Source organism: Argentina silus, assembly GCF_951799395.1.
Source record: "Argentina silus genome assembly, chromosome: Y".
Taxonomy (NCBI): domain Eukaryota; kingdom Metazoa; phylum Chordata; class Actinopteri; order Argentiniformes; family Argentinidae; genus Argentina; species Argentina silus.
Genome location: NC_139654.1, coordinates 41,204,695 through 41,228,119, shown reverse-complemented (window position 1 = coordinate 41,228,119; position 23,425 = coordinate 41,204,695). Strand labels below are relative to the sequence as shown.

Sequence of the window (23,425 nt, the reverse complement as noted above, 5' to 3'; positions counted from 1 at the left end):
CAATCGCTTCTTCTGAGTAACCCCGGACACGTCTGCTGAAGTGATTATTTTATCCCGTCATGACACCTGTGTTTCAGAAACACAGGCGAAAGAGTATGTGAGAGGTGAAGTTGAAGCCATGGCTAGTGAATGATTGAAAGGGGATCCCTGCGCAGAGGGCAACACTCAGTGATGTTATTGTCGGCCTTTATCTTAACATCCTGCTAATAGTTGCTGCCTGTTTGATCCCTATCGGGTTTTAATAGTTTGCAGACCCATTGATTCAAGAAGGACTATGGGGCAAATATTTTTGGGCAAATATTTTCTTTCGAGTAATACTGAATTTTACATATTTGAACTCCTCTAAAAATGTGTTATGTTCTTTACATGTATGCACTTGTTTTATATCATTGGCTCCTAAAAACAGTATTTCAAAATACTAGTTCAAAACACATCACATATTACAGTAATGAAGCAACTGATTAACATGAATACAGTGCTCTTCATAAGTATTGGAAAGAGGAAGCATTTTCTGTTCTTTTAGCTCTACACTTGGATTTGAAATCAAACAAATATTATGGGGTCAAAGTAGAGATTCTCAACTTTAAAAAAACATTTGTAAACATACTCCCACTATTTCAGGGCTTCAAAAGTATCATATAATGTCCAAATAAAGTACTAATGTTTCGTATTAGGTCAACAATCTGCCTGAAGTCTGCGACCCCACCAGGCACTATCCACTATCCACTATCCACTATCCACTATCCACTATCCACTCATCTTTAGAAAATCATTGACATTTCCACATGGTATTGTGTCATAGAGTAGCTTCCCTACAGCAATATTATCTTGACATTGGGATCCTTTGTCCAAACCATATTTCAGGGTGTATGTTTGGTTGCAGGGGCCCAGGCTGTGCTCTCTGACTGCTCCAACTGTAGTAGACCCTGCAGTGAGGAAGAGGTCAACATGCTGCAGTACCGTCAGCCAATCACACACAAGAACCAACAGATCGCCAAGACCTCCATTGCACCATGCACGCACGCACACACACACACACACACACACACACACACACACACACACACACACACACACACACACACACAAACACTGTCTCAACAGCCCCTTCCTTCACTCTCACTCTCTCTCTCTGTAGGTGGGTCAGGCTGCGTATTCAGCCTCTAAGGGGGGTATTGTTGGGATGACTCTACCCATCGCCCGAGACCTGGCACCCATGGACATCTGTGTGGTCACCATCGCACCCAGTCAGTAAACACACACACATACATACGCACTCTTTCACACACTCCTCCCCCCCCCCTTCCTCTCCATATCAGACAACCTCTCTCTCCCTCTCCTTAGGTTCTGTTCTCCACTCCTCTCCTGGCGGGTTAACCTGAGAAGGTGCGTTCATTCCTGGCCCGCCAAGTGCTCTTCCCCTCGCGCCTGGGAGACCCTGCAGAGTTTTCCCACCTGGTGACATCACTGGCTGAGAACCCCATGATCAATGGAGAGGTCATCAAACTGGATGGAGCTATCCGCATGCAGCCCTGAGAGAGAGTGAGTGTGTGTGTGTGTGTGTGTGTGTGTGTGTGTGTGTGTGTGTGTGTGTGTGTGTGTGTGTGTGTGTGTGTGTGTGTGTCTGTGTGTGATCCAAGGTATACCACTGTGACAGCTCCGATGTGTGTGTGCATGTGAGGTGTGTGTTCATGTCTGGTACTCCAAGCGCTGCTGTACTGTACGCTCCATGCAGTTTTGTTTTGTTTTGTAAACTGATCCAGTAATAAACTTCTAATGAGTCTGAGTCTCTCCTCCTCTGTGTCTGTGTAAAGTGAGGTCAGTAGGAGCTAATAGGACAAATGAAACAAGAATGAGCCTTATGAGGCAAGTGTACCTTCATTTGTCCTATTAGAAGTGAATAGAACGCCTGGACACAGGAAATGCTAAATGCTAAAGCTCTCATAACATCACACCTGCACCAGTGTGTAGCTTTATGTACATGTCATCCACAACATTTGAGTGAAGGGAAAGGGACACATTTCTTTTGGAATGGAAAGGAGTCGAGGTACAGTATCTTGGTATACACACGTTTGCTCCAGTTTTGTACCCATTGACTGTGACCCTGTTTGTGTAAGAGGCTAGGGCTGACCCATTCTGATTCAAGATGTTTGTGTAAAAAAGGTATTTATTGCATATATTGTCCACTAAAAAGCAGATGATGGTACAAGTGTAAGGGACCAAGTGCTCCAACCTCAGTCTAGCCTGAAGATCATTCCATATCTGAGGAGCACAGCAGCTAAAAAGTTCTTCTCAATTCTGTAATCACTTGTAGCACATTAAATAGTAACAAGCTGCAAGTTTGATCGCCACTAAGTCGCCATAAAAGCAATGATGTGAGGTAAAATGGGAGTTTTAAAAGAACTGCTTCATATACAGATGAAATCCAATGATAAGCCCTTCTCAACGTCAAAGAATCCCAACCCACAGACTGATACAAAAGACAATGGTGGGTACAGAAAACATGCCTACAAATGAACTGCAGAGCAGAGTGATAAATCGGGTCTAGTGGTTTAAGAATTGAGGCTGTCGTGTGATTTTAAATTGTGTCACCATAATCACGGACAGGGAGGAGCATTGCCAAGACAATCTTCCTCCTATTATCAAAGGTGAAGCAAGACATTTCTTTACAAAACAAGTACAAGTCTAACTCACAAACTCTTGATCACTTTTTCAACATGTATTTTAAAAGTGTATCATCTATGTAAATGCCCAGGTACTTATAATGGGGAACTTGTTCAGTTTGGGTTCTTTTCAGGGTACAAATATGTTGATCATTGTAATCAATATTATGGCATATAGAGAAAAACATAACAGACCTCATGCATACCTCTTCAAATTAAGGTTTACCCAGATTGTTTCTAATCTAACCCATGTGCATACATGTGCCATGTTTTTTCTTCCTCAACTTGTAAATGTAAAAAACACAAACACCACCACTTTGTCTTTTTGTGGTGTTAGGAATACAGACCTCACAGATAAAAATGTTTTGATAAAGGTCATAAACCGAAACGTCGACACAATAAATAAGCAGAGGTAACAATCGTGTGTGCAGGAGTATTCATTTTTTACATACCTTTTCTTCCTAAACTCATCATCACTCAACATAGTTTACAGCTATGCAACTTGTAAAATACAGCATTTCAAACATGACACACAGTTTGCCTTTGAATATGACTTTAATGAAAGAGAATTGAAACGGCAAGTGTAGTTATAGTGGTAGTATGCAGGGTAGTTATTGTGGTAGTAAGTTTGGGATAGTTGTGGATTTCCAGAATTGTCTCTGTGTTGAAATATCTGAAAGAGAAAAATTGTCTTATCATTTGTATAGATAAAATCTAAATTATTTTGAGGTGATTTGAGAAGCCAAAAGGATCATGCTTAGAATGCACTGTAAGCAGATAATGGAGGGCATACCTGTATTTTGTTTCCCTTTATGGAAAGCCCTCTCCATGCTCTCTCTGGCAAACTCCAGGTTCGCCGCCATTACTCTTTTCTTTTCAGTCTTCTCCTTCTCTCTCTCCATTTCTGTCTTCATCCTCTTCACGACATCTTCTGTAATCTTTGTCATCAACTCTTTCACTTCCCTCTCCCTCCTTTCCACCATATTATTTATCATCCCATCCATCTCTTCTCTCATGCGTTTAACGTCATCTTCTTTCTCCTTCAGGATTTTCTCCATCTCTTTCTCGACCACTTCTACTCTCTTCATTGCCTCCAACTCCTTTTTCACCCATTCAATATCCTTTTCTTTCTCCTGTTCATTCCTGTTTCTCTGTCTCTCCTCCTCTGCCCATTTCATCACCTCCATCCTCTCTTTCACTTGTTTCACCTCCATTTCTTTCTCCTCCAGGATTCTCTCCATCTCTTTCTCGGCCTCCTCTACTCTCTTCATCGCCTCCAACTCCTTTCTCATCCATTCAAAATCCTTTTCTTTCTCCTTCTCACTCCTGTCTCTCTCTCTCTCCTCCTCTGCCCATTTCATCACCTCCATCCTCTTTTTCACTTGTTTCACCTCCATTTCTTTCTCCTCCAGGATTCTCTCCATCTCTTCTACTGTCTTCATACCCGCCTCCATCTCCTTTCTCATCCCTTCAATATCGTTTTCTTTCTCCTTCTCAATCTTCTCCATCTCCCTCTCCATCTCTGTCTTCATCCACTTCACGACATCTTCTGTAATCTTTCTCATCTCCTCTTCCACTTCACTCTCCCTCCTTTCCAACATATTCTTTATCACATCCATCTCTTCTCTCACGTGTTTAACGTCACATTCTTTCTCCTCCAAGATTCTCTCCATCTCTCTCTCCATATCTTCGACTCTCTTCATCGCCTCCAACTCCTTTCTCATCCATTCAAAATCCTTTTCTTTCTCCTTCTCACTCCTGTTTCTCTCTCTCTCCTCCTCTGCCCATTTCATCACCTCCATCCTCTCTTTCACTTGTTTCACCTCCCTTTCTTTCTCCTCCAGGATTCTCTCCATCTCTCTCTCCATCTCTTCTTCTCTCTTCATACCCGCCTCCATCTCCTTTCTCATCCATTCAATAACCTTTTCTTTCTCCTTTTCAATCTTCTCCCTCTCTCTCTCCATCTCTGTCTTCATCCTCATCTCCTCTTTCACTTCCCTCTCCCTCCTTTCCACCATATTCTTTATCATCACATCCATCTCTTCTCTCACACGTTTAACGTCGCATTCTTTCTCCTCCAGGATTTTCTCCTTCTCTCTCTCCACCTCCTCTACTCTCTTCATCACCTCCAACTCCTTTCTCATCCATTCAATATCCTTTTCTTTCTTCTTCTCATTCCTGTCTTTTTCTCTCTCCTCCTCTGCCCATTTCATCACCTCCATCCTCTCTTTCACTTGTTTCACCTCCATTTCTTTCTCCTCTAGGATTCTCTCCATCTCTCTGTCGACCTCTTCTACCCTTCTCTTCATCACCTCCATTGTTTCGGTCTCCTTCTCACTCATCTTTAATCTCTCTTCGCTCTTCTTTACCTCCTTCTCTCTCTCCTGCACCACCCTCTCTCTCTCCTCCACCTCCTTCTCTCTCCTCTTCATCTCATTTCTTGTTTTTTCCATCTCCCTCTGGAAAGTCTCCTCCATCTCCTTTGTCACTTTCTCCACCTCCTCCACCTCTTTCGCCTTTATTTCCAACTGGACAATCCTCTCCTCCAAATCCTTTTTGTTATTTTCCTGCGTCTTTTGAATGCGACTGAGTATTGCATTGCATTCATTCACTTTCTCAGTGTCTCTATCCAACACTTTCCTCTTCCTCTCCATATTATCTTTAAGATGGTTGACTATCTTCCTCTTCCTCTCCACCATTTCTCTGTCCTTGTCCACCATTTCTCTGTCCTTGTCCACCCTCTCTCTCTCCTCCTTCAGCCTCTCCTTCTCTGCATCGGTGTGCTCCTTCACCTTATGCAGAAGGTTTTGGGCTCCCTCCACCTCTTCCACTCTCTCCTCCATCTCCCTCCTCCAACCCTCCTTCTCTTCCTTTCTTTCTTTAGCCATTCTGGCCCTCTCTCTCGTGTGCCTGGCCCGTCTTGATGTCCTCTGTGGGAGTGGGGTGTAGGCTGCGAAAGCTGCCGGTCCTGCTGCCTCCATCATCAGGGCAGCCTGATCCTCTTTACACTCCTGTGGACATACAGTGAACACACTACAGGTGCAGTCTCGAGAATGTCTTCCTGACGCCTTTACGCATACAGCTTTGTGATGCTTAGACAGTAATGACATAATTCATGTTTACATTTCTTTAATTTTCGACGCATTGTCGTTATTCGTGACGCATCAATGACCAATTGATTATCTGGCAATGCAATGAAAAAAGCGTGTGGAAAACAGTCGTTAATGATGTAGTGGAATTTAAATCATGGTATTTTGAAATAACATACTGTTAACCAGAGCTGTTGATTCATTCAGAGACTTTATTCACAGAGAACAAAGCCGGGTCAGGTTTGCAAAGTTGAACACACTTTTCACTTCCGTTACCTGTCTTTTTATAGACTTCACATAGGTCAACAACCTTCATTCAACAAACGTCTACTTCCTGTTTACATACACCAATAATATTCAAGAACTACATTTCGTCATCCCGGGGCTACGCCCCCTTTGGCTTGGCGCCGATCAGTCTACTGTAGAGATCAATTGATCTAGGCTGTTTTCTAAAGCCCTTTTGTCTTGGCTGTTTACAACTGTGTTTATCACCCATCCATCCTGTCCCCAGATCACCTGATGATGTTTACACAGCTGTATACCACTCTACTTCAAAGCATCCATACCCCCTAGTCAGCCCCCACCTAAGTGATCTCACCCCTCTGAGATGTTCCAGGACCATCTGGTGTCCTTGTGACCTTTTCCCCTAGGTGTGGGATTACTAAGGCTAGTATTTGTCTTTATATTTACTATATATTCCCCCCTTTGGGACTTAATAGTCCCACATCAATGACACAGCAATAAAACATATAAGTGATTTCAAGACAACATACATAGGCGACTCACAGAAGTAAACATAACCTGTATGACATCAACAGCATGACATTCTATTAGCTCCTGGGGACACGCCTCCTTTACAGGTGGGGGCGAAAAACCCATTCTTTCATTAGGGAAAATTCCCCCACGGTTCTCACCATATCCAATCATTGAGCAACCACTTTACAGGTCTGCAAACGAGCACCCGTCCCCATGAGCAACAACTAAACTACATATAAATGATTACACAAATTGTTAATAAAAATAAAACAACACACAACACATCAACCTATAATGGGACTTTATGTCCAACACAGGGGACCATCCCCTGTCTCTGATCCATAGCCATCCCATTGTGTCTCTATGCATACATTCAACATGGTCATTCTATCAGTACTACACACAATAATTGTCACACATAAGACTTTAAAACACGTCAATGTCCATTCAAATTGTCAATATTCCCAAAGGGAATATAGTCCTTGTATGGCCAGGGTTTCGTCTTTCTTGAGGATTGTAGCAATGCTTCTCCCATGTAGGTGTAGCTGTTAGCGCTGGCTAGTCCTGGCTGGGAGTGTAGACGATCTCGTAATCATCGGATGAGGGGGCAGAAGACTCACTGCTGCCTCCCCAGTCGAGAACAGGATATAGGTCTAGTTGGCCTCCCATTCTGTTGAGTGCCATTGGAGCTATCCCTCTGGTTACACTCATCTGCTTAATTGTGCTCTGTATAAAAAAGGATCTCAAAACAGGCATTATACAACAAAATAACAGTCCTAACACTACAATCACTATCACAACCATTATTCCCATTTTCGCCAACATTCCTCCCCATGAACCTAGGATGTTGTCAAACCAGTCTAATTTCCCAAAGTCTGTGCCCTCATTCCTTCTGTGCTCCTGTACAATCTCACCCATTCCTTTGTCTTCTTCTCTGGTTTGCCTGAGTTCTTGCCTCGGGACCCTGGTGCTGTGGTTCTAGTGGTACCAGGTTAGGCTCCCTCGATCTTGTATTGCAGTGGGGGTGGCTCTCACTACAGTCCCTCTCTCCTTGGCTCGTTCCACTTCCTTCTGAAGACTTTGATGTACACCTGGTCTCCTGGAGTTCTCGGATTGGGCAGGGGTGTCTCCGGCTCCAGCTGCTTGTCTTTTTCCTGTGAACATATAACTTTGTGTATCTCAGTTAATCAATTCATATATTGTATCAATTCTATCTGGCGTTGTTCAAGCGGTGGTCCTTTGTAAGGTCCTCTTATTGTTGCATGGCAATGGCATGGGTCGACCCGTAAGCATTTCATGCGGTGTTAAATTCGTGTTTCTGTTAGTCTGCATGCGATAGTTCATTAATACAAGTGGCAAGCCATTTACACAATTAAGCTTTGCGCTGGCACATATCTTATTCAGCTTTGTTTTGAGGGTACCATTTATTCATTCTACCATTCCTTGTGATTGTGAATGGTAGACACAACCCAATCTTTGCATTATTCTTAACTGCTGTATGACTTGTTTCACAGTTTTCTGAATAAATACTGCACCATTATCTGAGCTAATCTCATTAGTTATTCCAAATCTGGGTATTTCTTCTCTTGTTAGAAATTTAACCCCTGTTCCCTGCTTCTGCCCATCTTCTGAATCTATCTATATCAACAAGCATGTATCTCTTCCCAATTACCTTTTTTATCATGTCTCCATATTCCATTACCAAATTTGTAATTTAAATGTTTTTAATAAATTAACCTATAAGTTTAAATGCATTTTCTACCATTGCCTGTACATAGGGTGCCCAATACCCTTGGATTTTTATCTTTCTCACAACTTCCCCCCTTGCGCAATGGTCAAAACCATGCGCACCAGTGATCAAAAATCCCCAGTAGCCCAGTAGGCGCTACTATAGTACCCTCATATGATCTCCACAATCCTGTAGAGTCCACCTTTGCCCCCCTTCAGAGCCACATGGATTGCTCAAATGGCCCTGCAATCCGATGCATGCGTATCATATCCTCTAGTTGCGTTATTGGTTCTATTTAATTGATTATCTGACTTTTCTTTCATCTGAACCTGTTGTTCAACCAATATGGCTACTTCCTGTGGTATATATTATTTTTATGAATTCCTTATCCGCAAAATGTTTTACCAATGGGTTACTTGTTTCTTTCCAAATACTTTTTAATGTGGTTCTCATCATTGGTCCCAAGACTCTTGCTCTATACCCTTTATTTACCATTTATGACCCATGATGAGCAGCATTAGGTCTATTATACCACTTTTGTACGAATTCTAATTCATCTATTTGTATAGCTGCTCCCTGTTTTCCCCTATAATATATTGTGACATTAATGGGACAACCAGATTTTTGGTTTGCTCCTGCCAGATTTGTTCTTGGCAGGAGTTGCAATTTAAGTCAAATCGTGGTCTCCTTGCATCTGGCAATTGGGCTTCAATACATTTTCTCCATCTTAACCAATTTTGCTCTATTTCATAATTTATTTCCCTTAACCAGTAAACATTTGCGCTTGCAGTTATTGGTATTTCTTGTATCTTTATTACCATATTATCTACATATACACCTTCTGGGGAACACCATATTTTCATCCCCAGCATGCATATTGCATCCCTCCCCAAGAGATTCACCGGAGTCCGGTCAGAGATCAGTATGGGCAGGGTTGTGGCTCTATCTCCTATCTTCTATTTGAACCTACAGCATTGGTTCTTGATCAGCTTCTGTGGTTAATACTGGAAGCTAGTAACCATAATTTAGTCCCCTATATGGATTGGCCGGTCCTTGTGGAGGCCTCTGCTGTTGCTGACTATAGCCCTGTTTACTATTCTCCCTCGATTTCGGATTAGTACAATCCCTTTGGAAATGTCCAGCACATGTCAGATGGACCTTTTGGGTTTGTTCTTTGGAACCGTCCTTGGGGTCTCTTTCTGCCCTTCCCTGGCTTAAACTGCTGGGGCTGCTGCGTATGCACCTGAACTACAAGTACGGTGGGTTGCTCTTGTCCCTGAGGTCTCAGCACTGGAAGTGGTTCTGGTATGGCTCTGTATGGAACTGGTTTCTTGGTTTCGGCGCCCATTACGCCTTGTTTTCGTTTTGTGAGTTCCCCCAGCTGGAGCTGTGTTAACCTTCTCTGGTCCCCCTTTTCTTGCTCCTTTAGCCTTGACTCATCCTTGTGTGTTTTGGACGTGAGTCCCACCACATCCTCTAACCTGCTTTTCACCGGAGGGGACATGGCATCTACCACTGCGGTTCTGAACAGAGTTGTCATCAGTGGGTCTCCCTCTGGGTCTACTTCAGTCTCTAGTTTCCACTTCTTTGGTTGCTGGTGCAGGTATGTGGCAGGATCCTCAGTCTCTCCCAGTGGGTCTCCCTTCAGGGTCTTAATATCCATCCTTTGTGGATATTCTTCTCTCAGGGTTGTCCACCTCTCATTTCTGGTCTGGTCAAATGACATCCCATCGGCTCTGGTATTGTCCTTTGCTTCTTTCAGTCCACAGCTTATGAGAACGTCTTCCATCTTTGCCTCCCCCAGTACCTTGGCCAACAGGGCTATGAGGTCTCCCACCGCCAGCAGTTTCCCTGCAGTCTCTTCCTCAAGGCTTCTAATCCCTTTACCTGCTCCATCATGTATGTTAAGTAATCCGCTAACTATTCCCTGCACATCCTGCATACCCCAGGGCACATAGTGTCCTTGATTTCCTTTTATCAGGATGGGGCAATGATATCTATCTGGGTGACCTATCTTTTCCCTATTCCTCAACTCTCGTTCAGTATTCCTGGATCTTTCCTCATGTCTTCTCCTAATATTTCTCTCTTACTCCGGCTTCCAATGGTTTAGTCCTCTTCTCTTGCCTTGACTCTGACCTCCACACACCTTTTTCTAATTTTGCATAACAATCCAGCTCTATGGGGCTTCTAGATCCCCTTCTCACTTCACTTCCCTTCTCTTCTTTTAACATTGCTTCTCCTTCTGTTTTGAACAATTTTAACATATCTATTTCTCTCTTTCTTGACTTTACTCGAGTTTTGGGGTTTCTTATCAGTGTTCCCATTTCCTTACCCACTGCAACATCAAATGTCCCTTCTTTTGGCCACAGTAATTCTTACTGGTTAGTTTTTCCCATTTTTCTGACAGCTCTTTTATTTGGTTATTTAAAAGAGGGTTTTTATTCTCTAATATTTCTACTGGAGTTACCAGGGTAATCCCTTTCTCCATTTTTCCTTTTGCAGTAATTATTTTTTAGGGTTATTGTAAAATGTCTTACTTTTCACTCTTTTCTGTAATTTTTCAAAAGAGAACAATATTGTATTATTGGTTATCTAGGATTCTACTGTATAATTAAAGAAATATGTTAGGCAACCACTTTGGACTCAACTTGAGATATCCTAATCACAATTGGTGTCTTACACCTTGGGAATCAAATATAGATATAACCAACAACTTATGTACTTGCATGTATGTATATGTGTTTGAGAATGTGGTTGTATGTATGACAATGTATGAATGAGTATGTGTCTATATTGGTATAATTATGTCTATGTGTCTATGTCTTTATGGGTAAGACTCATGTACGTGTTCCACCGCGGAGGCCAAAGGTCCAGGGCGATCTATACAAATTTTCTATACTAAAAGCACGAATTCTGCTTACTTTGTTTTTGAGCTCATTAAATTTGTATAAATTGTCCGGTCCCCTTCTCAACGATAGTTCACGATGCGAGCCTTATTTATCCATCCTGTTCGTGACGCCAAATATGTAGTGGAATTTAAATCATGGTATTTTGAAATAACATACCGTTAACCAGAGCTGTTGATTCATTCAGAGACTTTATTCACAGAGAACAAAGCCGGGTCAGGTTTGCAAAGTTGAACACACTTTTCACTTCCGTTACCTGTCTTTTTATAGACTTCACATAGGTCAACACCCTTCATTCAACAAACGTCTACTTCCTGTTTACATACACCAATAATATTCAAGAACTACATTTCGTCATGCCGGGGCTACGCCCCCTTTGGCTTGGCGCCGATCAGTCTACTGTAGAGATCAATTGACCTAGGCTGTTTTCTAAAGCCCTTTTGTCTTGGCTGTTTACAACTGTGTTTATCACCCATCCATCCTGTCCCCAGATCACCTGATGATGTTTACACAGCTGTATACCACTCTACTTCAAAGCATCCATACCCCCTAGTCAGCCCCCACCTAAGTGATCTCACCCCTCTGAGATGTTCCAGGACCATCTGGTGTCCTTGTGACCTTTTCCCCTAGGTGTGGGATTACTAAGGCTGGTATTTGTCTTTAAATTTACTATAATGACAGATTTGAGAAGCACATTTCTTCAATGGTGGCCGCATGGCATTCCTGTGCAGGTGACAATGGTCATTTTTCAAAACGACAAGGATATTTAAACACCTGATTATTTGTTTGGTATGCTCTATGGCCTCGGCTACAGACCTCATCGAAGTGACACTTCGATATCTTAGGGTGCACATATCACGTCTTGGTCTAGCGGATAGGAATCTGCCTTTTAACGCAGGGCGGCCCGGGTTCGATTCCCGTCATGGTAAATGATTCTTGTAGAAAAATAAAATGAGTCACAACGTGTGCAACAGAACAGTTCGAAATCTCTTTACATTTGCATCGTCATGAACATGAGTTATATCAGGCTAGCTCATTTTTTCTTTGTTCATTTTAAGTGTAGAAACAATATTTCGTTTGTGACCATTTTTTTCTGCCGTTTTGACAAGTCTCATGACTAAAGAACACAAGGCTGTCTGCTGAAGGACGCTTGACTGTAGATTTTTGCTTCGTGTCAAAAGCACTCCCTGACGCACACTTTTTCAAAGCAGGTGAATTCATCAGATCTGTTTGAAACATTGCATTTTATCCAGTCAATACGACTGCTTAGATACTCGCAGCACAGTTGCCCCATATGAATTGCCCATGAGCGCGGAGCTTGTCTTTGTCAATGTAACAACCGTAACAGCCGCCGCTTCGACGCCCCTGTAAGCACATGTTTCTCCAATTCCTTTGTTTCAGGCAAGCCACTGTGACGTCAGACGCCTTTACGCATACAGCTTTGCGATGCTTAGACAGTAATGACATAATTCATGTTTACATTTCTTTAATTTTCGACGCATTGTCGTTATTCGTGACGCATCAATGACCAATTGATTATACGGCAATGCAATGAAAAAAGCGTGTGGAAACAGTCGTTAATGATAGATTCGAGAAGCACATTTCTTCAATGGTGGCCGCATGGCATTCCTGTGCAGGTGACAATGGTCATTTTTCAAAACGACAAGGATAATGACTGCATTTCATCCAGTCAATACGACTGCTTAGATACTCGCAGCACAGTTGCCCCCTACAAATTGCCCATGAGCGCGGAGCTTGTCTTTGTCAATGTAACAACTTTGCTCCATCAAGGGGAGCCGCCGGTTCGACGCCCCTGTAAGCACATGTGTCTCCAATTTGTAGCCCTATGGAAAATTAGGCCTAACTATTAAAAGTTCTTTGATTAATAAATAGGAACTAATAAATAGTATAAATAGAATAAGTTCATTAATAGAATACATAGGACTTAAAAAGGGTAAAACTATTACTATGTTTGATATTGAATAGAGTTTCATGGGTTAAGTTCATGTATTGAATTATTTACCTGATGTAAAATGTATTTTGTTTTCTTAAATACTGTGTTCACAATGCTGGCAATATTGTAAAGGAATTTATTTTTGATTTCTGTCAGAAAAGATTCAAATGTAAAGTTTGTGCATTTTGTTTATTTTCATGAGCCAATGAAAAAGTGAGATGAAGGTCAGGTGTCAGGTGGATGAGAAGGAGAAGTTAGATTCGGGATGGCGAACGAAGAGAACGCATGGAATATGCTGCTGTGCTGGTTAATATTGTGGAAATAGGTAGCCCACTTATTTCTGTGTTTAGAACAAGGTAATAATGCGAGTGCACAACCCGTGCATCTTATAAGTTATTACGTTCGGCGTATGACCTGTTTTGGAACAATTTCTCTGCAGAGGAGTAACCGTTCCGACGGTCAACCACCTGGCTTAGCCTAGCCTACAGTGAGAGAGCTAGTTTTTCTTCGGAGGCTTATGGGCTGTGTGTTCGACCAACACGGGAGTTCAAAACGTCGATAGCCACCGGGAGAGACAGTGGCACAAAAGATTCCTGCCGTTTGAGAAAACTACCCCGGTTGCCGAGAGAGGAGCTTCGCGAGGCTGCCGGCTTAAGGAACTGGGAGTTTGGTTTTTGTCGTCTAGCTCGTGAGAGTGAAGGAGCCGCCATTTTAGGTGAGCTACAACGCACGCAAGCTACACGCGCCAGGCCTGCAACGCACTGGACTTTGGTATAGTTATCATAGTTATCATTGCCGGCTTTAGAATAGGTTTTATTTCTTTTCATTGAGGTTTACAGTGTTTACCATTTACATTTGGATATTTGTGTGTGCACGTTAAGTGTTACTGTATTTCATTTCATGCAATCTATTTTGGGGATTTAATATCAGTGAAAGAAGACTGATTTGAATAAAATAACAAAAGACATGTAATTGGTGGGACTGTGTTAATGTGAACAGACAAAGTAAAAATACAATAATAGTTAGAGATAACATTTTATTTAAAGAATTAAGGTTAGCCACCCCTATTAATTGCCCAGACCAGCAAAGGGGCGCTACAAATTCCTTTGTTTTTGTTTCAGGCAAGCCACTGTGAGACGCCTTTACGCATACAGCTTTTCGATGCTTAGACAGTAATAACATAATTCATGTTTACATTTCTTTAATTTTCGACGCATTGTCGTTATTCGTGACGCATCAATGACCAACTGATAATATGGCAATGCAATGAAAAAAGCGTGTGGAAACAGTCGTTAATGATAGATTCGAGAAGCACATTTCTTCAATGTTGGCCGCATGGCATTCCTGTGCAGGTGACAATGGTCATTTTTCAAAACGACAAGGATATTTAAACACATGATTATTTGTTTGCTGTGCTTTATGGCCTCTGCTACAGACCTCATCGAAATGACACTTAGATCTTAGGGTGCACATATCACGTCTTCCCAAATGGTCTTTAGGAGATGAAGTGCTACGTGGGCGAAAGTGCAAATATAGGCCTGCCTATATAAATAGATAATAACAATTTTAAGATAAAAAGAAAATGCTGGGGACATGTAATAAATTAGTAATACGCATAGTGATAAGACAATTAGAGATAACAGGACGTAAAACCCCCATAATAAAGTGGCCATGCGTAAGTGTTGTGATATATTAACAAACATTTTAGAAAAAGGTAGACGGTAATAAGTGCTGATGTCCTACAATTCGAGAAAATCACACACTATATATACATACATATGTAAACCACACACAGAGACACAAATAAATATGAAAGTGATGAAGTATAATACATGCTGTAGTATAATAAATACAAATATATATATATATATATATTATATACACTCAACAAACACTTTATTAGGAACACCTGTACACATTCTCATGGTGGAGGTGGTGTAATGGTGTGGGGAATGTTTATTTGGCACTCTGGGCCTGTTAATACCAATCAATCATATTGCTTGAATGCCGCAGCCTATTTGAGTATTGTTGCTGACCATGTGCATGCCTTCATGGCCACAATTTACCCATCTTCTAATGGCTACTTCCAGCATGATAATGCACCATGTCGCAAAGCAAAAGTCGTCTCAAACTGGTTTCAGAAACATAACAATGAGTTCTGTGTTCTTCAGTGGCCTTCCCAGCCACCAGATCTGAATCAAATAGAACACCTTTGGGATGTGGTAGAACGGGAGATTCACAGCTTGGAAGTGCACCTGAAAAATCTACAGCAATCGCGTGATGCAATCATGTCATCATGGACCAGAATGTCAAAGAAATGTTATAAACATCTTGTGGAATCAATGCCACAAAGAATTGAGGCTGTTTTCCGAGCAAAGGGAGGCCCTACCGAGTATAGTATAGTGTTCCTAATAACGTGCTCAGTGAGTGTGTATATACAGTGCGGGAAAATAAGTATTCAACACATCAACAAATGTTTAATTCAACATATTTCCATTGCAGCCATTCACATGAAATTTAGATCAGACATAGGTATTAACTCAGTAAAACTACTCAGCTAAAGAATTTGTAACACCAATCTATAAAAAAAAGTTGTGCAATTCTCCAGGGGAAGGAGAAGGACTGGAGAGTAGGGGGAGCCCAACGGGCCTGCCGAGCCAGAGAAGAGCCACTCCAACAGCAGCACGCTGTCCGGCTGGCGGGACAACATCATCTTCATCAACGAGGTCTTCCACCAGGTACAGCTGACCCTGTATCCCTTGCTGCAGTGTTGACAGGAGGCTGCTGCTGAGGTTCCTCCACTGCTGCACTGCCTCACACATCCAGCAGGGGGCAGCAGCAGAGCAGCTCAGGGCTTTGCAGCACAGGCTGGATTTTTCCTGCTCCTCCTTTGTGGACCTGTCAGCATAGGAGCAGAGGGACACAGCACAGAGCTCATCCCACTTAGACACAGTCCGTCTGGGGTAAGGACAGACACACTGATCTCTGATGAGGAGGAGGGAGGAGGATTTCTCATTGTACAATGTACGCTCCCTCCTCTGTCTCCCCTCAGCTCCAGCAAAGCCCTCCTCCTGCAGCTCCTGTACCTGGTCCCTGTGGGAGGTGAGAGGGGGGCGGTGAGGCGTGCTGTGTCCCTCTGCAGTGCCCTTGGTGGAGAGCTGGACCTCAGTGAGACTACAAACCAAAGTTATACATAGTTAGTATATAGCTGGTATATGATTCCAATTCTCAGAATGAGCCATGAATCAGGAAATTTGGTGTTTCACATAATTAGCAATGTTTTTTTAAATTGTTTTTTAATGACTGCCATGGGAGTGGCTGTGGACAAAATCTGTGATGGCCCTATATCCAATTACATTTTTGAAGTCCCTCTCTATCAAAAGAGGTTTTATGTTCTCATCTTTAAACCCAGATGAACATGTATTTTAATCTGAACTGTCCTAGTCTATTAAATATAACTTGAAATGGTGACTGACTACTGCTTGAGTTTGTTTTGTGTGAATCTGTAATGACACCAACTCTCATTACAGACCATTATTGACCAATAAGACACTTTACTACATTTCTATTTCTATCTCTCCACAGGACGAAAATCATTCCTATGGGATTTCTCATAGAGTGAAATAGGGCAGATTTCTTGACAGATTTCATGTTGACAGACATCAATAGCAGACTCCAAAGTCACTAGGTCTCAACTACCCAGCTGAAGCATATTGAACAACATTTATTTATTTGTGTTCTAATGGCCTACTCTATGTTACTACTCTAACTCTGTGATAGGTGTTGGGTTTTAATAACGGAGACTGAAGCCAGAGCTAACTTCGGAGCGTGCTCTCCATTTTATTAACCAAAATGCCACTAATTGAAAACAGGTACGGTCATGTGAATCTAGGGAAATGGCACAAGAAAGACGCAATCCTAGCAACGACAATTGTCAATAGCACTAATTATTCTGCTCTGCATTTAATGCGTTGTTTTTAGCACTCAATGTTATATTTATTTTGTGTTTGCGTGTCTGTCTAATTTTTGGGCTGTCTAATTTATTTTCTGTTTGTGGCTGTCTAATTTTGGTTAGATACACTTGAAGGAGGACAGTACACTAGACGTTTACTTAAGACTGATGTAATATTCAAACTGTCTCACACTACAGGTATTCAACATTTTCTTCTCTCTGTTGTAGCTCCTGTAGGTGTTTACTATGCCCTGACTGATATCAGGACTTTGGCAGAGGAGATGGATAAATTGGCTAATGGTACTACGTAATCACGAGAAATATTGGGAAATGAGACTAATATATAATAATATATGCAATTTAGCTACCGCTTTTATCCAAAGCGACTTACATTGCAGTGAGTGCATATTTTTTCAGTATGTATGGTCCCAGCAGAAATATAACCCACAACCTAAGCGTTGTTTGCGCCAAATTGTCAACATTCTAGAGCACCAAGGGCGACTTCATTTTGTAGCCAATCCAAGTATTATTGCTAGGTGAATACCACATAAAACACTTGGCACTCCAGGTGGTGAGTGTACCGGAATTCTTTGGCGGTGAGTGAGTTAAACGCAGATGACGGTTCAAGATACAGCATCAGTAGACAAACATGTTTTGCAGCGCTCACTCAGTCCTGTCCATGATGCTCATGGTGTCAACTCAACATATTGTATGTGTAAAATAGGACAAGCAGATCTCACTCACTAGTAAGATGAGGAAAGTGGTTCTTTTATATTTCCTGTTGTTACTTTTATATTTTTTCATGTTTTTATTATTCATTTTGGTAATTCTTGATTATTATACTTTGTTTAAAATAATCAAAGAGGGGACTGTTGGAATTGTACAATATTCTATGTGCCTCTCGACCTTTCACCTAGTGGTACCATGCCATAACCAGTACACAATGCAGAGACATGAAATCAGATGCTAGGGAATGGGGGGCCTAGGACCTGAAGCCCTCCAAGGCCAAATTCCATTGCAAGTCTATATATTCTAGTAGTAGTGTTACTATACTGGTACACAGTACACAGTGTGTCTTTATTCTTGATGGAAAGTTGGAGGACATTACATATGAATTAGTTTATTTGTGTTTACTTAATGTGGGGATGAAATATGTTCCTCTGACACTAGACACCAAAATCACTACTATAGAGAGTGAAATGTTTGATTCTGTCTTTGAGATTCTTAAAGCCCAATTGTGTGCAATAATATCTATTTACTAAAATCTGATCTTTAAGAAAGATATTTTTCTCCCTCTTTACGCAGTCTTGGATATTGCTCTGTTAAAGAGAAACAATGTTTCTTCTGGAACTTGTATATAATATGTTAAAGGCGTGATAATATGGTAAAGGCTTAAGTGTTAAGTTTGACCTCAGCAGTTCTGACCCTGTGGCTCAGGATCAGTGTACTGCTGCTGAGCGGGTGTGGAGAAAGAGTCAGCCCCCGCAGTGGAGGACAGCTGCCCATCCGGTCCCATACGCAGGACGGTATTCACCACAGAGATGTCTGTCTGCTACTCACAACACACACACATACACACATCTCTTTAGCTAAAATGCATGGAGGTGGCTAGCAAGGTAGCTAGTTCAAGCTAAAGGTAACTCTTAGCAACGCCCTTAGACACTGTCAACGGGTTACTTAGCCACCTAGCAGCTAACAATGCTATCATTGCTTCTAACTGGCAAAATAATCATTGCACACCCCATACTGATTACCCTCTTAATTGTTAGATTTACCTATACTCTCTCTCATCTATTCATTCTCTTTCATCTATCTATTCATCCTTCCAATCAACCAACCAACCTATCTCACTTTCTTTCAACTACCGAAAACATATTCATCAACCCTGATAAAAGCTTTCTGATACCTATTAAACTTTTTGAACTATTAAGCTTTTTGTAACTCCAAAAACTCTCATCCAGTTAACATGATGAAATGTTGATTTCGGCCAACATTCTGAGAGCCACCATTGTTTCTACAACTGCTATGGAACTGTCAGAACTCTTGAATAAAAACAACAGGAAACCTGCAGCCCTGTCTGATGCCTCCTTGTTTTCTCATTCCCCTCGACTCTCTGGTTGAGGGGGAGGAACAGGACTCCTCATCTCACCAAAGTGGTCACATAATGTCCTTCCCCTGTCACACCTGTACATATCCACCTTTGTATTCCATGCTGTTTCTGTCACCTCCCCTGTCAAACTTCACATTGTCGTTATTTATCGTCCACCAGGTCAGCTTGGCCACTTCTTAGATGAGATGGATGTCCTTCTCGGCTTCTTCCCTGAGGACGGCACACCGCTCACACTACTGGGTGACTTCAACATCCAGTCAGAGAAGCTTCACTCGTCTGGAGTACTTGACCTTACTCTTCTTCGCCCTGTCCCACTGTCCTCCGACTCATAAGGCAGGCAGTCAGCTTGACCTTGTCTTCACCAGATCCTCCCATACCTCCAACCTTACTGTTACCCCCCTTTTGGTTTCTGATCATCATTTTGTATCCTTCTCCGTTCCTCTCAAATCCTCCTCCTCTCAGTCAGTTTCTACCCACACTGTATCCTCTCGTCGCAACCTGCGTACCCTCTCACTCACCGCTCTCTCTTCCTCTGTCTTATCTTCCCTACCCTCTGTTGAATCCTTCTATCCACTGATGCAGCCTCCTCCACCCTCATGTCCACTCTTTCCTCATCCTTCGAATCTCTCTGTCCACAGACCTCAAGGCCGGCACGATCCTCTCCACGCGCTCCTTGGCTGTCTGAAACCCTGCAAGCTTGTAGAATAAGGCTCCGGGCAGCTGAGAGGAAATGGAGAAAAACTGGCCTCCCTGATGACCTAGAACTTTATCTCTCTCCTCCTCAACGACACCTCATCTGCATCAGCTGCTAAAGCTTCTTACTACCATTCCAAAATTCAATCTTCTGCCTCTGACCCAAGGAAACTGTTCTCCACATTTTCCTCACTCCTCAAACCACCTCCTCCCCCTCCTCCCTGTCTGCGGATGACTTTGTCACCTACTTTGAAAAGAAGGTTGATGACATTAGCAGCCCTTTCTCTCTACCTCTCACCAACACTGCTACCTCTCCTCCCAAACCCACTGCGCTACACGCAGTCTCTGGTTTTTCAGCTTTTCCCCCCCTTTCCCCTGAAGATATTCTAAAACTGGTCACATCCAAGCGGGCAACCACCTGCCCCCTTGATCCTATCCCCTCCCCCTTTCTCCAATCCATCTCCAAAGACTTCCTTCTGTTCCTTACCACCTTAATCAATTCTTCTCTATCCACAGGATCTGTCCCAGGGGCCTTCAAGACAGCCAGAGTCAAACCTCTTCTCAAGAAACCAACTCTTGACCCGTCTGCTGTCCATAACTACAGACCGGTATCCCTTCTCTCCTTCTTATCTAAAACCCTTGAACGTGCTGCCTCTAACCGACTGTATCACTACCTCCTTCAGAACAACCTCCTTGACGCTCACCACTGGGTATTTTAAGGCTACTACTGAGACTGCTCTCCTTGCTGTCACGGAGGCCCTCCACCCTTCTTGAGCTTCCTTCCTCTCTTCTGTTCTCATTCTTCTGGACCTGTCTGCTTCATCCGACACAGTAAACCACCCGATCCTTCTCTCCACCCTCTCAGAATTAGGCATCAGCTCTGCCCTCTCCTGGTTTGCAGCCTACCTAGCCAATCGCTCTTACCAGGTGACGTGGAGAGAATCACTGTCCTCTCTACGAGCCCTCACCACTGGGGTCCTCCAGGGCTTTGTCCTTGGGCCCTTACTGTCCTCCCTCTATTCCAAATCTCTTGGCTCGGTAATTTCCTCACATGGTTTCTCCTGCCACTGCTAAGCAGATGACACTCAACTCTTTCTCTCTTTCCCCCCTTCTGACCCACAGGTGGCAACACATGTCTCTGCGTGTCTCGCAGACATTTCTGCTTGGATGTCAGCCCACCACCTCAAGCTCAACCTTAACAAGACTCTAATGTGACCTCCTCCCATACAGCCAAGAACCTTGGGGTGATCCTTGACAACCACTTATCCTGTGTGGCGAACATCACAGCAACAGCACGCTCCTGTAGATTCTTCCTCTACAACATCAGAAGGATACATCCATTCCTCACCAGAGAAGCAGCATAACTTTTGGCCCAAACACTTGTGATTTCTCGGCTCGACTACTGCAACACATTCTTGGCCGGTCTCCCCGCCTCCACCATTAGGCCTTTGCAGCTCATCCAGAATGCTGCCACCCGTCTGGTGTTCAATCTCCCCAAATTCTCCCATGTCACTCCCCTCCTTCGCATCCTTCATTGGCTCTCAGTAGCAGCTTGCATCAGATTCAAGACCCTGATGCTCACCTACCGGGTGGCAAGCAGAACAGCCCCTCTCTATTTGCAAGCAATGGTTAGCCCCCAAACCCCTGCCCAATCACTCCGCTCTTCCACCTCGGCTGGCCGCCTGACACCGCCGCCTCTACGTGGATGCAGCAGCCGTGCTACTCAGTCACGGCTTTTCACTGTCCTGGCACCCCGCTGGTGGAATGAGCTTCCCACTGCTGTCATGACTGCAGAGTCACTACCAATCTTCCGCCGTAGATTGAAGACTGTTATGGAAAATACATTGATAGAACTGTTTTCAGGTTATACACTTTCATATGACTGATACAACTTGTGTAAATACTGTGATTACATTTTCTCTTGCCACGCCTCTAAAGTTCTATAGCCATTGTTCTGAGAAGCACTGTATAATTTACCATATGAACAGCGGTGATTTCGGAGTGAGTGGTGAGGGAGCGCAGTAATGGGAGAACAGATATATCTTGCCGATAGTTGTGAAATGTTGAACGCCGATTGATCAGTGAGACAGTCTCCCCATTGTTTTTGCTCTCTCGACCCCTCCCTGCGTAAGCACAGGCCCATCAGCCGATAGCCTTGGCGGCGCCTACCATTATGTTTAAACTGTATAAAAGACAACCTTGATAATCGCATCTTCAGACTCGTGCTGAACAGGCCCCCGGATCTACACTGGGCTGCTGTTACGCTCTTGTCTCTTGTTTGCAAGCAATAAATACCGGACTCAGATATTGTGGCTACTCAGGACTTGTTTCTTGATACTTACCTCCGAAGAGCTGAAGTACAGAGTGGTAAATCCTAGACTTCCACCACAAGACCCATCTCTTCAGGCTGCATCTGAACTGTCCCTCCTAAAGACCTCTTCATCCCCACTACCCCCTTTACAAGTTTCTCTCCTGTAAAAAAAGAAAAAAGAAAATAAGTAATTCTTCCTTCTTCTAGCATCGTAACTGCCAATAGCCCCTGGTCCTACCATAGATTACTTTTTCTTTTGATGGCTGATGGAGAGATGATTCACTTACTTAGACAAATGTATTTGTTTTAAGTCGATTTGGCGTCTGCTAAATGCCATCAATGTAAATGTAAATATTCTTAGAATTATTACACAACAATGCACTAGCTCTTGGCTAGAAATTCTACCCCGCTGAAACCACTCGCAACCACTTAACCAACCAACTCTACCACTCTCAACCACTCAACCATCCTCTACCGACTCCACTGAACTACCCCAAGCTCAATCTATTTATCTATCTATGATCTTCTAACATACTATATATCTAACCTTCTATCTTTCCAACCGTAAGTCTCTCTAACCTAACATCATCCTTTTTTTCCTTTCACCAGTCACTACTGCTTCACTCAGTATAATCCATACTGATTAACTTCTTAATTGTATTGATCTATCTATATGTCCCCTCTCTCATTTATCCATCCGCTTTCATTTATCCATGCATCCAACCAACCAACCAAAGCTTTCTGATATCTATTAAACTTTTAAAACTATTAAGCTTTTTGTAAGATCTCATCCGGTTAACCAACCTCTACACACTCCACTGAACTACCCAACCATACAACATTCTAACTAACCTTCTAACCCATACAAACATAACCTTCTCTCTTTTTCATACCATTTTTACTCATTGAGCATAAAAAATAGAATAAATGAAATCCTATACCGCGTACACATTCTAAACCGCTTAACCTGTGCACAGGAAATGTATAAAAGATAAGTTGATATGGGATATATTCATGGTTAAAAACTGGAAATGGTATTTCATGAACTTGGAAAGGTGATTTGTGGATGACATCATTATTATTTCACAATATTTCATTACTTTTTGCATAATTGAGAAACTATTCAATCAACCAATGAGAACCCTAGTCTTGTTGTGAGTTAACCAATCAGAAGTGTAGATCCGCCCTACGCTTCTTTGGATCAAGGAAAAATCATAGCGCTCTGTCTTTTCCGTGTTAGCTCGTACTGATCAGACCTGTAT

The 23,425-nt window shown here is 42.7% G+C and overlaps 1 pseudogene across 1 annotated transcript in view; it reads right to left on the bottom strand.

Moving 5' to 3' along the window:
• LOC310824127 (cytochrome P450 3A27-like) overlaps positions 1–23,069 on the bottom strand; it is a 31,853-nt pseudogene extending 8,784 nt beyond the window's left edge. The window contains exon 1 of the transcript in view: positions 23,057–23,069. The product of the transcript in view is annotated as a cytochrome P450 3A27-like (transcript). The remainder of the gene's footprint in view (positions 1–23,056) is intronic.
• Between the last annotated feature and the right edge of the window lie 356 nt (positions 23,070–23,425).